Source organism: Chaetodon trifascialis, chromosome 6, assembly GCF_039877785.1.
Source record: "Chaetodon trifascialis isolate fChaTrf1 chromosome 6, fChaTrf1.hap1, whole genome shotgun sequence".
NCBI classification, from domain to species: Eukaryota; Metazoa; Chordata; class Actinopteri; order Chaetodontiformes; family Chaetodontidae; genus Chaetodon; species Chaetodon trifascialis.
The window spans coordinates 7,417,876-7,431,312 of NC_092061.1; the positions used below are offsets into that span (position 1 = coordinate 7,417,876).

General features: G+C 46.9%; 1 protein-coding gene across 4 annotated transcripts in view; it reads right to left on the reverse strand.

The window, feature by feature from the left end:
• LOC139332680 (tetratricopeptide repeat protein 28-like) overlaps positions 1-13,437 on the reverse strand; it is a 158,960-nt gene that overhangs the window by 45,178 nt on the left and 100,345 nt on the right. The gene's annotated exons all lie outside the window — the stretch shown is intronic.

Sequence of the window (13,437 nt, forward strand, 5' to 3'; positions counted from 1 at the left end):
GTTAAACAGGGAGCTCAATCATGCCTTACACTGCTTCTTGTCATCATGCTCTTAAGGTTTCGGCGAATAAATCTGCAATGACATGCAGCTGAGAGAGCCAAAGGGCCTCGTTCTACCTCCAGCCCAGCACACAAACCATTTAAGTCCCTTCCTCCCTCTGTGCTTTTCTTCCCCAAATGTAATTACAAGCCTGGTGAGGGTGGCAACTGTGGCCTGGGCAGCCGGCAGAACACGACATCAACACCAGCACTCGGCGGCATCAAAAAACCGGGCTTCCCCTCCAAAGCACCTCCACACCTCACTGCACCATAGACTGTGGCTCCTCCAAGCTGCACCAGACTAACCCCATGCTTTCAGCACCGCTGGATCCTTCGCTTTAGCCCCAGGCGGACAGAACTGGTCTGACTGATAAAGACGAAAAAGAGGACCTCACTACTGGGCTGTATTATTACATCCATGAACACATTATGCACATATGCACACATGTACAAAAACACATGTGTGCACATGCTGCTTCCCACTGTGACAGAGATTTAAGACCATGAGGATGTTAAGCTCCCTTAGTGCAGCATGATGGAAACCAAATCCCAGGAACATTCCTTTCCATGTCCCATGCAAGACACATCTGCCTTTTGGCGGGGGCTGTGTCCCTATTTCGAATCTGCGTGTGTATGTAAAGGCAGCAGGATCAAAACGATAATTTCCTAATTAGTTTCCTTAAGTCCAATATTTCGCAGGAATTTACCGCAGAGATCCACCAATGCCATTCGTTTGCAGGTAATATAGACCACAGAGAACCACGCAGACAGGAAGATAAAGATGGCGGCAGACGAGAGATCAAGGGCGGGTCGAGACGTGGTTCGGGGTGTGGTGCGGATGAGACAGGAAGGAGCAATTGGGAAATAATCGTTGCTTTTAAGGCTTCTTTTCGGGGAGATGCTGGGCCACCTGCCAGTGATGCCTCCAGCTGTGAGCACCCGCCACGGGACTCTGATTGACAGGGAGGGTAAATAGTTGCTAGCAGGGGCTCTGATTGTATCTCTCACCTCTGGCAGAATAGAAGCCACAGTGGAAGGGTGATTGGGTTTTGTTACAGCCCTTCAGCCACAAATTAAGTCGGCACCTCAGCAGAGCCATCCAAGATTTATGTTTGCTTAGAGCTACTTTCTGCTCCTACAACCCGGCCGGTGCCCACAAAAAACACACAAACACACATCTGTCTCTGCTACTTTAACATAGGCCTTCTGAGGAAGAAATAACAACTCATAGTAATGGATAGAGATACATGGAGGGAAAAGAGGTGCTCAAGGAATAAGGAGGTAGAGCTAGAAAGAGAGAGGAGAGAGGGAATATGTTTACCAAACACTGTGCAGGGACTGTATTGGAATTTGAAGGCCTGATTTTTCTGGAATGCCTGTTGTGTTCAGGTCACGCAATGTAAGAGGGGGGATTTGCCAGCGTAGGAGGAATACTTGGCTGTGCTTAACTCTCCCTGCTGAGGACAAGCTGAAGTTAAAAGAAGGTGCGCGAGGTGGGGGGGGGAACTTAGCATGCTGAGCAAGAGCTGAAGAGCGTCAGCTGACTCAAAGCAGACACGTAAGCACCAATTGAATTCCACTTCCACCAGTCAAGTGCAAGAATGATAGGAAAAACATCAGTGTGGCTTCAAACAAAGTGGATTTCTCTCCGTGTTAGATTGGCCTCTTCACACTGGAGTGATGGAGCAATCACAGGCCACTCTTTGCACTGCCATTAAGTGACAGGACGCAGACTTCACAGCCATAACGTATGCCTGACTGCTGCTTCACAAAGGCGAGCGGGCTAGTTTGGAGGACCTGAGAAAAAAAGTGAGCGAGGAAAGGGGGCGGAAATGAGAAAGGAAGGGTGAGAAGGAGGAGGGGGTTAGAAGTACAGCTGAGCCAACACCAACAACTATTACATGACTCATCCCACATCTGCAGCCATGAATGGCTCAGGCCTAAACTGAGGTGGACTGTAACCAGAGCCGAGCAAGAGTCCACGGAGCAGACCGACCAATAGACGTACTGCTCCAGTCCACCATCAGACCAGACTCTTTACATAACAACTCCTGCATGCTGCATTACTCGTATACCTGCTCAAAAAGCTTGAAAGAAGACAATGTGCTATTTGGATTTTGTTTCTGTTTGTAATAAGTCTTCCTGTAAATGTGGGTGCTAGAAAAAGGCAGCCTGGTTTAATGACACACTGACCCAGACATAAAATCCTATTTGTGCAGTCTCCTCTGTTCACTGTCTGCCTGCAACTACATCAGTGTGTACATGTGGTATGCAATAAACAAGCCGAGTGCACACTGGAGACAAGCCCATACGACACTCATCATCTGTGGGAACGCGAGATTCCAGCACAGCCTGGATAATAACCATAAAGCGATTTTTCTCTCGCGCGTCTCTTCAGAACTGTAGGCGTACATGTGCAAACACACAAACTGCACGCACATGCAAAGACAATACTGAAAAGGTCCCTTTTGTCTGCTCAACACTGATGAAAAGCTACCCACTGCGAACTTCAATCACATTTGAAAATGAGTTGGAGACGTGCTGTAACCCCGACAGTGTCATTAAGCCTGTCAGTCAGTCCCCTGGAGTTTGGGGAGGGGGAAACCGCCTTCGGCCTTCCTCAATGTGCTGTGTAGCCCTGAACTACACCCGGAGGTACCAAGAGCCCCTCCTGTGCTGGATCCATGTCTGACACCGGCATAATGAAGCTATATGATTATAAATTCTGCTTTGCATGTCCATAAACCCCCAAATGTCAAACATCCAGACAAAGGAATCATGCATATTCTAATGGTGTTCAGAGTAGATGATAACAAACATTATCATGTGAGAAATGATAGCTGAAATCCCATCATATATGTTCCCACGTATTAAAACCTATGCAGTGCACACACAGTCGCGCACGCGCGCACACACACACACACAGGCACAATACATAGAGCAAGATAAGCCTTTGCATGCTGTCAGAGGCTGGCGTGTGATTGGCCTCTGTGGAGCCACTGCTTCTCTCATCATTAACTCTTCAGAGGATCACACTACTCTAATCACGCTAAGCCTCTCTGAATGGCGATGAAGTCAAAAAACGTGCCCGTGCACATATTCACAGATGCCCAACTCATTACACACACACACACACACACACACACACACACACACACTTTCTTCATCACCACAATCACAAAACATAACACACACGAGCAGCTGTGTGCAGTCTGCAGAAGCAAGTCTGATACCAAGAACCAATTTTGCAGGAATTTTATAAAACAAAGAACGGTTCAATGGTCAATTTCAAGTTTGGGAAAGGATGTCATCTTACTGTCCAGCTAAAATTCATAAAAATCCCTGATCCACTTGGTCAAAATGTTTATGTGCTCATGAGTCACCTTCAATTTTTACCATGCACTCACAGCAAAAGGCTTTATGAGCAGCAGAGAGTAATGTGCACATTTTTTAAACCTGGCTTTTTCTCTCTTGAGCAACATATCTTATTACTGGAGGTTGTTGGGGTTTTATGTAGCATGAGAGGAAGACCGCAGGCGCAAGTCAGGGTTGAAAAAAGCACCTCCTCTGCACGAGCTATGCTTTCATTTCGAGCAACAATTCTCCTAAAAAGATGCTAGAATTGAAAATCAATCAAAAATATGATAGTTAAACTCAGCGTTCCTTGAAGTAAAGCTGACAATACAACATTATTTGTCATTGTAGGAAAGTAAACATGGATTTAAGGTGGATTAGCGTATTAGTAATGCAGTAATTTACACAGCATTTCGAAATGAGAAACCTGCACCCTTGTCCATGGTCAGTGAACGGCACTAATCTCATAAAAGTGTGTGTAATTTTGGACGTGTGTGTGCGCATGTGGCACCACAACGAACGACGACGTCCACACCTTGCCCCAAGCAAAAGTCAATGGCTGCAATTATATCAGCTGACAGCAGCAGCATTAGCTACTAACTTTTCAGGATTGAGTCTGGCTACAATAAAAAAAAACAGAGCAGTCTGTACCTCTGGGCCCTCTACTGAATATTTTACAGCCTTGATTCAACTTGGTCCCTTTCTCGATTTAAGACGGCACATTCAAGAGCTTTTTCTGAGGCTGATGTGTAGCCAGCTAAGGCCTGTCTCGACTGTTATTTAGAGACCATACTGTGAGCGCTACAAGGTCAAGTATAAGCAGAACCCGTAGGCCTCCGTCCCCTCCTAAGATGGAGTGCTTTCATTTCACTCACTTGGGGCCTCGTATTTTCTCTCCATTTTATTGCTTTCTCTGAGCGCTTTCCACAAAGACACATTCCACCTCCTCATACAGACACAGGGCTCCCGTCCAAGAGAGAGTGGGGAAGGTCTGGATACTGTGCCACAGGGACAAGAATGCTGACACTGCTGTAACTCGGGACAAAAGCTAAAGATGAGAGCGGAGAGAGAGAGAGAACGAGAGCAAGTTTCAGTGTAAAGAAGTTGTTCGGGGGCCAGAGCCGAGCCGAGTTATAATCCCCGTATTTGGCGTGATGTCAGGGAGTCTTGCAGAAGACCATTTCCTCACACTGCAAAAAACACTGTCTCCTACATCCCAGTGTGTGCTGCAGCCATATATAATGCAAACATCAAACGCTTGTATCCGCGCTGACCTCTCTCTCCCAGCGAGACCCCTTGTTCCCTCATAATACAGAAACCATTCCGCAAACGCACACACAGACTGCTTCGAAACTCCACAGCACCATCTGAATTTCATCTTATCTCTAAGAACAAGCTCATCTCTATTTTACAGACGGGCGAGCGTTGAGGACTAATCCGCTTCCGATCTTTGGCTTCACTCTTTAAAGATCCGAGAAAGACGGAGCGCAGATGGTGGAGGGGCATTTCTTTACAACGCATCCTGTTTCAGGGACAGGAGGAAGGGGAGGGAGGACAGAATATACTGCACCATGAGAATGAACTTACAGCAGTTCCTTTCTTTGTTATCGTGATGTACGTATCTCATGTATTCGGAACAGGAATCTGGATACAAAGCCAATCAACTGGACATATATTCAATGCATGATCATCTCAGGAATGGCACACATTGCTGATTCATTATTTATTACTTTGGATTGAACTATTTTTCTGGACAAATTCAGAAGCCACTGAAAGGAAATCTATATATTTCTTCATGGTATAATCAGAGAAAGCTGACACAGGTCACACAGCAGCACACTGGCCTGCTCTTTAAAGGTCCACTGTGTCTGATTTTGGGGATCAACTGGCAGAAATGGAATATGATATTCATAACTGTGCTGTCATTAATCTGAAATGAATACTCATGCTCCTCAGAATCAGATCTTTACATCTACAGAGGATGCGGTTCATGCTTGGAAGCAGGGGAGTGAGGCAATGGTATTCAGTTGGCTGCAATCTGCAACCTCACCACTAGATGCCACTAAATCCTTCACAGTGGTCCTTTAAAAACAGAAGGACAGAGAGCAGAAAGATGACAGTCAAGAGTGATTAACAGAGCTCCTTCTACAACAATCATCCCTACCTCCACCGAGGAGGCCGTGTTTTTGATTCTCATGAACCTTTGGTGGAAGGGTGTAGTGTGGACCGAGGAAGAACCCGTTAAAATTCAGAGCGGATCTGAATCACGAGGGAGGACACATAAATCATTTCTCACTTTTGATGATGGCAGTAAAGTTTAATTGTGGCAAACAAGCCAATTGTAGAAATACGATAACTCCGTGTCACATGATCCACTGGGACAGCCGACATGCAGCTGCTCAGCCGTCATACAGAAAGCAGTCGTGATGGAGCACTCAGGGGCAGTGGTTTCATGGAGGAACTGGTCCAACTGTACCTCTCTAAAAGTGAGGCTTTGGAGTGTAAATGCACACATACCTTTATGCTTCGTGAGAACAAGCAATAATATGGAGCGTGAAGTTTGCGCTTGCAGATTTGCATATCACAGAAAAGTGGGCTATCGGCCTTGGCAGAGGTACGCGCTCTCTGAGCACCCTTCCAGTTATATAAAGTGTTTTATTTCAGGTCCCTGGATCAGTTTTGTCTTTTATCTGTTTGGATGTCAGTGGTTTTATCGGGTACTGAGCACTCTTGATGGGCAAAGCTCTGACTGAGTAGAGTAGGTGTTTGGCTATATGCATAAATCGACAACCATTTCCATAGTCGCACCGACTAATCAGCGCTAGTAATTGCTCCAGTGAGTGAAAACAGGATTCGGCTGAGGCCATTGCCCAAAGGAAATTGTTGGCCTACACTGCTGGCTGTGCCTAACCTGTGACCTCAGCTCCTAATCACCAATTATCATGCAGCCTTTTCTGCATATTGATGTAAAGCAAAGGGTGTTAGCTCAGAATGCCAATTAAAGAGGCTGAAAACAAAACTACAACATCAACAAAATTAAATGTCTGCTCCAGAGGACGCCTTCTGAGTGCAAATGCACGGAGATCTTTTGAAGCGAGCCAGTGTGCTGGTTGAGGGCAGTTGTGGAGGGAGTTCCCTCAGATGTGCAGCTCTCCCCTGTCACAACAATATCTTTTTACCACAGAGCTGCTGACATGATTCACGAGCCAGAGGACTTGATGTGGAGTTGGTGTGCAGGCCAGATGAAATCCCCTCAGTCCACTAATATAGGTTTCTGTGTTGGGGTGTACTTTACAAGTTACTGTAGCTAAGGAGCCATTTCACACTGCTGAGCTAGAAATAGGTCTTACTGTAGCTAAATCAACCCGGTCCACCCCTCCCCAACCCTTGTCACTGGAGACAGTATTACACAGTACACATATAATTCTACACACACACTCAATAAACACATACACACATTCCTTCGTTGCCTCTCTCCTTCCTTTCCTCTCTCCCTCTTCCTTCCTTCCCTTCATAACTACCTTTGGTGGCTCTCCCCCTCTCCTTCTACTCCCCCTTTCTCCAAGTACCTCTCTTTCCCTTGCTCCTTCGCCTTCTCCTTCATTAAAATGGACTTCCTAAAGCCCCCATTCATCTTGCTGACAGCTCCACTATCGATCGGACTGGAGAAAGGGATGCAGTTCCAGAGCTTTAAATGGCTCTCTGGTCAGCGTGGATGAAGGCTGGGCTGGACTGAGGCTGGAGGCGAAGAAGAAGAGGGAGTGCCAGGTTTAACTGGGAGGTCTGCTCCAAGTCTGGTCTCAGATGCGTTTTTTGGTCACCAGCGAATAACACCTAGATTACCCTGATGGCAGGAATCCAAATTTACATGAAAATGTCTCACCCCCTCTGTAATAAGGATTACTGAGATCAGATAATGAATTAATCATGCACGTTGAAAGCCAGCACATTAAGCAGCCTCTTCGGGCTACTTGCGGGCTTTCCAGAAAATGAGAACTTTTCTGGGACCTCTCAAACACTGGGAGGAAATGGAGGTGGGAGCGTTTCAGTTGGCTACACTGACATGCAATTCGTTTCAATCAAAGCGATGTGAACTAACGTTCCGCCGGCTGACGCCTTTAATCGGGCTCCATCCCTTATCGTCAGCCATTATTGAGGGAAGATGAGTTGGCACGTTCCGTCTTCATCCCTCTCGCCGTGCGACATCAAATCACTCTGCCAGGATTAATGATCGGACGTTTGATTTTCATAATGATTAAAAGCTCTACGGCGTACTCTGTGTCCTGTGGTGCAGTGGAAGCCCCAAGGAGCCGGCTGGCTTCCCTCCTCCCTCTGATGAGCACCATCTATGCGTCTATTGGTTGTCATCTATAATCATATTGTGCGCCAAAACAGCGTATCAGAGAGCGAGAGACTCTCCTGTGACCATGTCACTGTTTATTTGTGATCTAATCTGTCCCTCCGTGTTGCCCTTGATTGGAGCAGCAAGGGAGAAAAAGATAGACAAGGTGTAATATTCCAGACAAATTACTCAACTTCCCGACTGCGAGCAGTTCAATCTACAAAGGGCACTGCAGTGTTTAGATTAAGGTCTTGTTAGAGCAGCATTAGCAGCGGGGTTTGTGATGCTTGTGTATTGACGCTTTAATCAGTAAATGTAGGAACCCATACAGCATTCAGCTCTGTAGAGCCAATTTGAAAATCCAAACCCCTGATGGCAAAGAATCCTTTAAAAGTGGATTGTGTCTGCTCTTTCTAAAGGCCACTCCGCCACATAATAACGGTGACATGGTCTGAGGTTCTGGAAAATGGAGAAAGGATAGGACAAACAGGGACACGGAGGAGAAAAATGAGATGAAGAGAGTGTAAAAGGAGGTGTGGAGAAGGAGCGAGGTGGGAGAAAAGTAAAGGAAGGAAGTGGAGGTGATGTGGAAGGGCGGAGGGAAGGAGAAGTGGAGCATGGGGCACTAAGGAAGGAGAGAGGGAGGAGGCGGCGGAGAGGCAGAGAGCAGTAGTCGATATAACAGCAGTCATTCATCTCTCTGACAGTCTTCCAAACGCTCCACTGGGGGAGACACAAAGCTGCGTCACCTCGAATGCAGCAAACGTGCAGCACACACACACACACACACACACACACACACACACACACACACACACACACACACACACACGTTTGCATGCATGTGCATACACACACAGAGGAAACACATGTTTATGAACCTTGATTTTGCTGTGCGTGCACGCACAAAGCGCCGCATGTTCTGGGTCAGCGGTACGTTGCGGGGCATACATACACCATTACACTGCAACCTGTACAAGCACAAATCATAGCCACGGGCATCACATTCACACACGCTTTCTCTCCATCACATGCATGCACACACACACACACACGTTTCTGCTGATGTGTGAAAATGATGCGTGTGTGCTGCAACACTCCAATCAGCAGCAGATCTCAAAGACAGTTCAAAGAAAGCCTTAAGGTAAAAAAAGCATCTCACATTTTACACACAAAAAACGTTTCACAATCTGAAAATCTCCTTCTTAGTCTTTCTTTGCAAACACACGTTCCAAGACAAACACACACATGAACAGGACATGACACATTCACGTACCATTGCAAGAGGGGAACACAGATGTGCGCTCCTATTAATACACACACACACACGCACACACAAATCCTTGTTTCCCAGTTCTGGTCATGGCCCATTGGCTGGTGCTCGCCGTCCATCTCTCATGATTCATGGCTAAGCGAGCTGCTGTAGAGCAGTTCTAAACCACTGGGCCGAGGAGAGCCTGTGTGTCATTAAGGCACAGCGGGCTGGACATGCTGTTAGAGCCGCTGCACCATGGCGAGCTCCGTGCCTCAGTCTAGCACACCAGGAGGTGAGGAAGCAGGTACTTCTGTATGTGGTCGTACTGCTCACAGCGGCTTTACTGGAAAAGTAATATCAACAGCTGAGTGCGCTCACAGACTACCTTCCCCTATGAATGCACACAGCGAACAAGACAAGTGTTGTCTTTTATTTAGACAGACACAGCTCTCCTCCTGTCCCCACCCAGCATTTCAACTAAATTAGCCCATCTAATCATCCCCAAATCCTCCTTCTTAATCAGCAAAGCAGCAGAGGCTAAAGAAAAGAGACAGGGGTGCCAAGTCCCCCCCCCGCCATCCTCCATTGACGTGGGGCCTCAAGAAAGGCGGCGGAGGCACACGTCCATGCCCTAATGACTCCTTAATGATCCCCTCCTCTGCTAGAGTGCTGACAAACACTGACAAACCCTGACCCTGACAAGACGAACACCCACACTTAGGCCTCTTCCTCACCCCGTATTTAGAGGCTCATCTCTCAGCTGCTTTATAGGAACGAGGGTCCAGACCGGCGGGATCCGCACGGCCCCAAACTCGCAGCAAGATAAACAGCCATGATGAAATAGTCCGTGTCACTTCCAGAGTGAGGGGCAAAGTTTGGGTAAATTCCTCTGGGCAGATGGAGCGAGAGGGAGAGCGAGCACGGATAAACAAAGAGTGAGTTAAAGAAGAGAATGGCGGGAGGAGACGGAGCAGAACTGCGGAGTGGATGGAAAAAAAACATTGTTAGTATCCTTTTTACTTTTCCCTGATCGTGATTTCCATTTCAACTTGGGGTTGGGGTAGTCAGCAGCGGAGACTCTTTTCAACATCACACAAGACATAATTACAGAGTGCACCACTGCCAGCCCGCCTCAGCTTCTCCTAAATACTCACACCCCAAATTAGGGGTTACCTCCTTCTAGTTAAACCTACTATTTAAGATGAAAACGTCACAGACAAACAGAGGGGACGAGAAAGGGAGTTTGGAGAGGAAAGACCTAGTTTAACAGCTCTGTTTCACAACGCTGGAGAAGGCCTTTGTTTAAGATGGTTACTGGCAGGCCGTGGATAAAGCCAGGTGTGGAAACTGGGACAAAAACAAAAGTTGGAAAAGCACACACAGCTAAAACGACCAGGGAGTGTGTTTATGTTCTATCTGCAGTATATATGACAGCTGAAAATCTGCTAAGGATATTTCCAAAAGGCAGCGAGCTTAAGAAAAACACTAACTTCATGCTAGCCTATGACCTCACTGGTTTGGACTGCAGCTCCCAGTCCCAGTCGCGGATGACAGAGCGCTCACTCTTTGAGCCTTTCCCCAGCTCGGCCATCTTTTCTGTTTTGTTTTCTTTTTTTCCCCAGTTCCCTGTCTTTATAGATGAGCATCCTGGTCAGATTCAGGACGATTTATTAGTGTCACAGAGTCCACCGGTCAGCTACAGGCAAGTGGCCAACGCTCAGCTGCATTTTTTTTTTGCTGCCTTGAGCCCTAAAGAGCCACAAAAGAGATTTTCTTCCCTGGTTATTAGAGGATGAAAAGAGTTCCCATGCATGGCTCCTTTACTGATATAACAGGACCAAGGTACAGTGCTGCCTCTTGATTTATAGAGAACACTGACGTGGGATCTCTGTTTTTTGTCTCTCTCTTCTCCTTCATCACACAGGCCACTGTTCGCCCTGTACTACAGACTAGTAGCTGAAGTGTTGCGGTAAACCAGAGCCTGGAGTTACGCCGCTACTTAACATTAGCTGTGGCATCGATATAAGTGTTAACAGACATACACAGAAGGCTGAGACGTTGCTGGGGTACAAACAGTATATCGTACTGCCACCTTTAAGGGATAATTACTTAAACGATAATTCCAGTAATTGCTGAGATTAGGGACGCAAATCATTAACCTCAGAGAATATTTCTCACCGCTTATGAATGTCAGTCCATAAGTCAGTTTGCACACACTCATTAGCGTGCTAAAAGAAGGAAAGTAGCCCTAACAGTTCCCATTATTTTGCATTTTATCTTAAAAATTAACCGGTTAGTTTCCAGTTAATGGATGTTAGGCTACCGAAATTAACCAACACTAACCCTTGTTGGGATGTGGGAACATGGCGACAATAAAGCCCAATGTGTCAAGAAACACATGAGGCAGGTTGTAAACAAGCCGCGTGATCATGTCTAAAAAAAAATGCCCGCGTGCACAGCTATGGTGAGAACCGCAGGTCAAAGCTGGACCAGGAAGTCAGACCACTCGTCCAATCATATCACTGCATGCCCAGATCTCAGCAGTTTAACTTGATATAACTCATAAACAACAATAATCTGAGTTGCAATAATCCTTTAAAGGATTTTCCTTTAAATGTGGCAGTCTAACACCAGACACACACACACACACACACACACACACACACACACACACACACACACACACACACACACACACAAACTGTAAGAAGTTCACAGAGTTCATTTAAATGCGTCTGTTATCATCTTTCAAGCTTTTTACCCACATGATCAAAAACTGAAACACACCAGAATCAAAACCCACATCCCCGTCATATCAAAGCCACATGGTCCACCAGGTCCTTTTATCACATCAAACATCTTACTGTATATGATTTCACTAAAGTCGCCAGGAAATTCAAGCAACTGCAAAGCGCTCTAATTAAAGTCATTTCGATTCACATATGGCACATATTCCTTTATCACTGAGGACTGGAATCGATGCCATACACTTCATTCTAAGACTCTTCTCCGCACTCCCAGACTGCAGGCCGAACGCTGGAAATCAAGTCAGAAACAACATCCTGTCCCCGGCCTCTAGGAAGTGACCTCAGCTTCAGAAAGGCCAGATAAAACGTCCACATCAGAAACAAAAACAACAGGCCGGCCGTAATGAGCTATCCGCCAGGCCCCAGTGTGTTCTGAGGGAGACCAGGTGGTGTGACACACATATGACTCTGATTAGGGGCCTTCAGAGGAACAAGAGCAGAGTGGGGGGGGGTGGGCCATGCCGGGCCAATCGGGACATTTTGCATATGATGCAACTATTCGTGGTGTTTAATGACCTCCAGCAGGCTCCAGGACACTCCGCGCTCATGAGGGGTCCATTTCCCGTTTGCATGTAAGCGTGGGGGGAGCAGTTTGGGTACTGTTTTCCTCTAAGAAGCGACATGTGAGCAGCGCAGGCCTCAGTGGCCTGATAATGTGGTGCACTATGGATTCCAGCAGCTCGATAGGGATATACCGCACTGCCAGGTCTTTAAACGTCAGTAGGAGCTCAAACGGCACTTGTCTGAACATTTGATACTGGGTGGGAATAAACACACTCGCACAAAACACAAAAACACACACATACATTTGGTCGGCCAAATTACTGCGACAGCCAACCATGTGCAGAGCAGTCAAACCCTCAGAGCAGACGCTGACGACTGTGCATGTGTCCTCTATGTCTCTCACTCATCTCTCTCTCTAACCTCATTACATGACAGAGGGTTTTGGCACTGACGTCTGTAGACTCATAATCATACTTTTGCTCTGCACACATCCTCAAACTGTGGGAGGGAGAGATGTCAGACGGACCTCTGGCCTCATTCTTCAGCCGTTAGTTTCATCCTGGTGCATTGTGCTGCTTCTGACTGGACTGTTTAAATGTCTCCTGATATCAGGGAACACAAACAAGCAGGCCTGCCGGCCTGGTGGGGAGGATAAGGACTGAAGGGGAAACGAAGGCCATTCTTCTCCTCGTGTGACGGGAATTGTGTTGGAACAAGCACCTGTCAACCCACCCTCCCCCCCACCCCCCCAACAATGACCACAGAGGAGAGAGAAGTGGGAGTGAAGAGAAAATGAGGGCACCGAACAGTCAGGAAAAGTGGATCAGTCTGTCGAACTAATTTCCCTTCGTCTCCTTCATGTTCTTCTTTCCCTCCCACTCTTTCTTTTCTCTCTCTGCCCCATATTCAAACAACTTAATCTGTGTAAATTACATTCCAAAACAGGCGTATGTTTCAAAGCCCCAGACTTAACGCTACACGCACCAGATAAACATCTGCATAATATCTGCATAAATGGTCTGCATTGATAATAAGGCGAGCCAGCTGCTGAGGCGATCCTGCCGGCCTTTTCTCCGACTGCCTCGCTCTCTCCACCCCCATCACCTTCATCTGTTCTCCACACCAACTTGACACTTG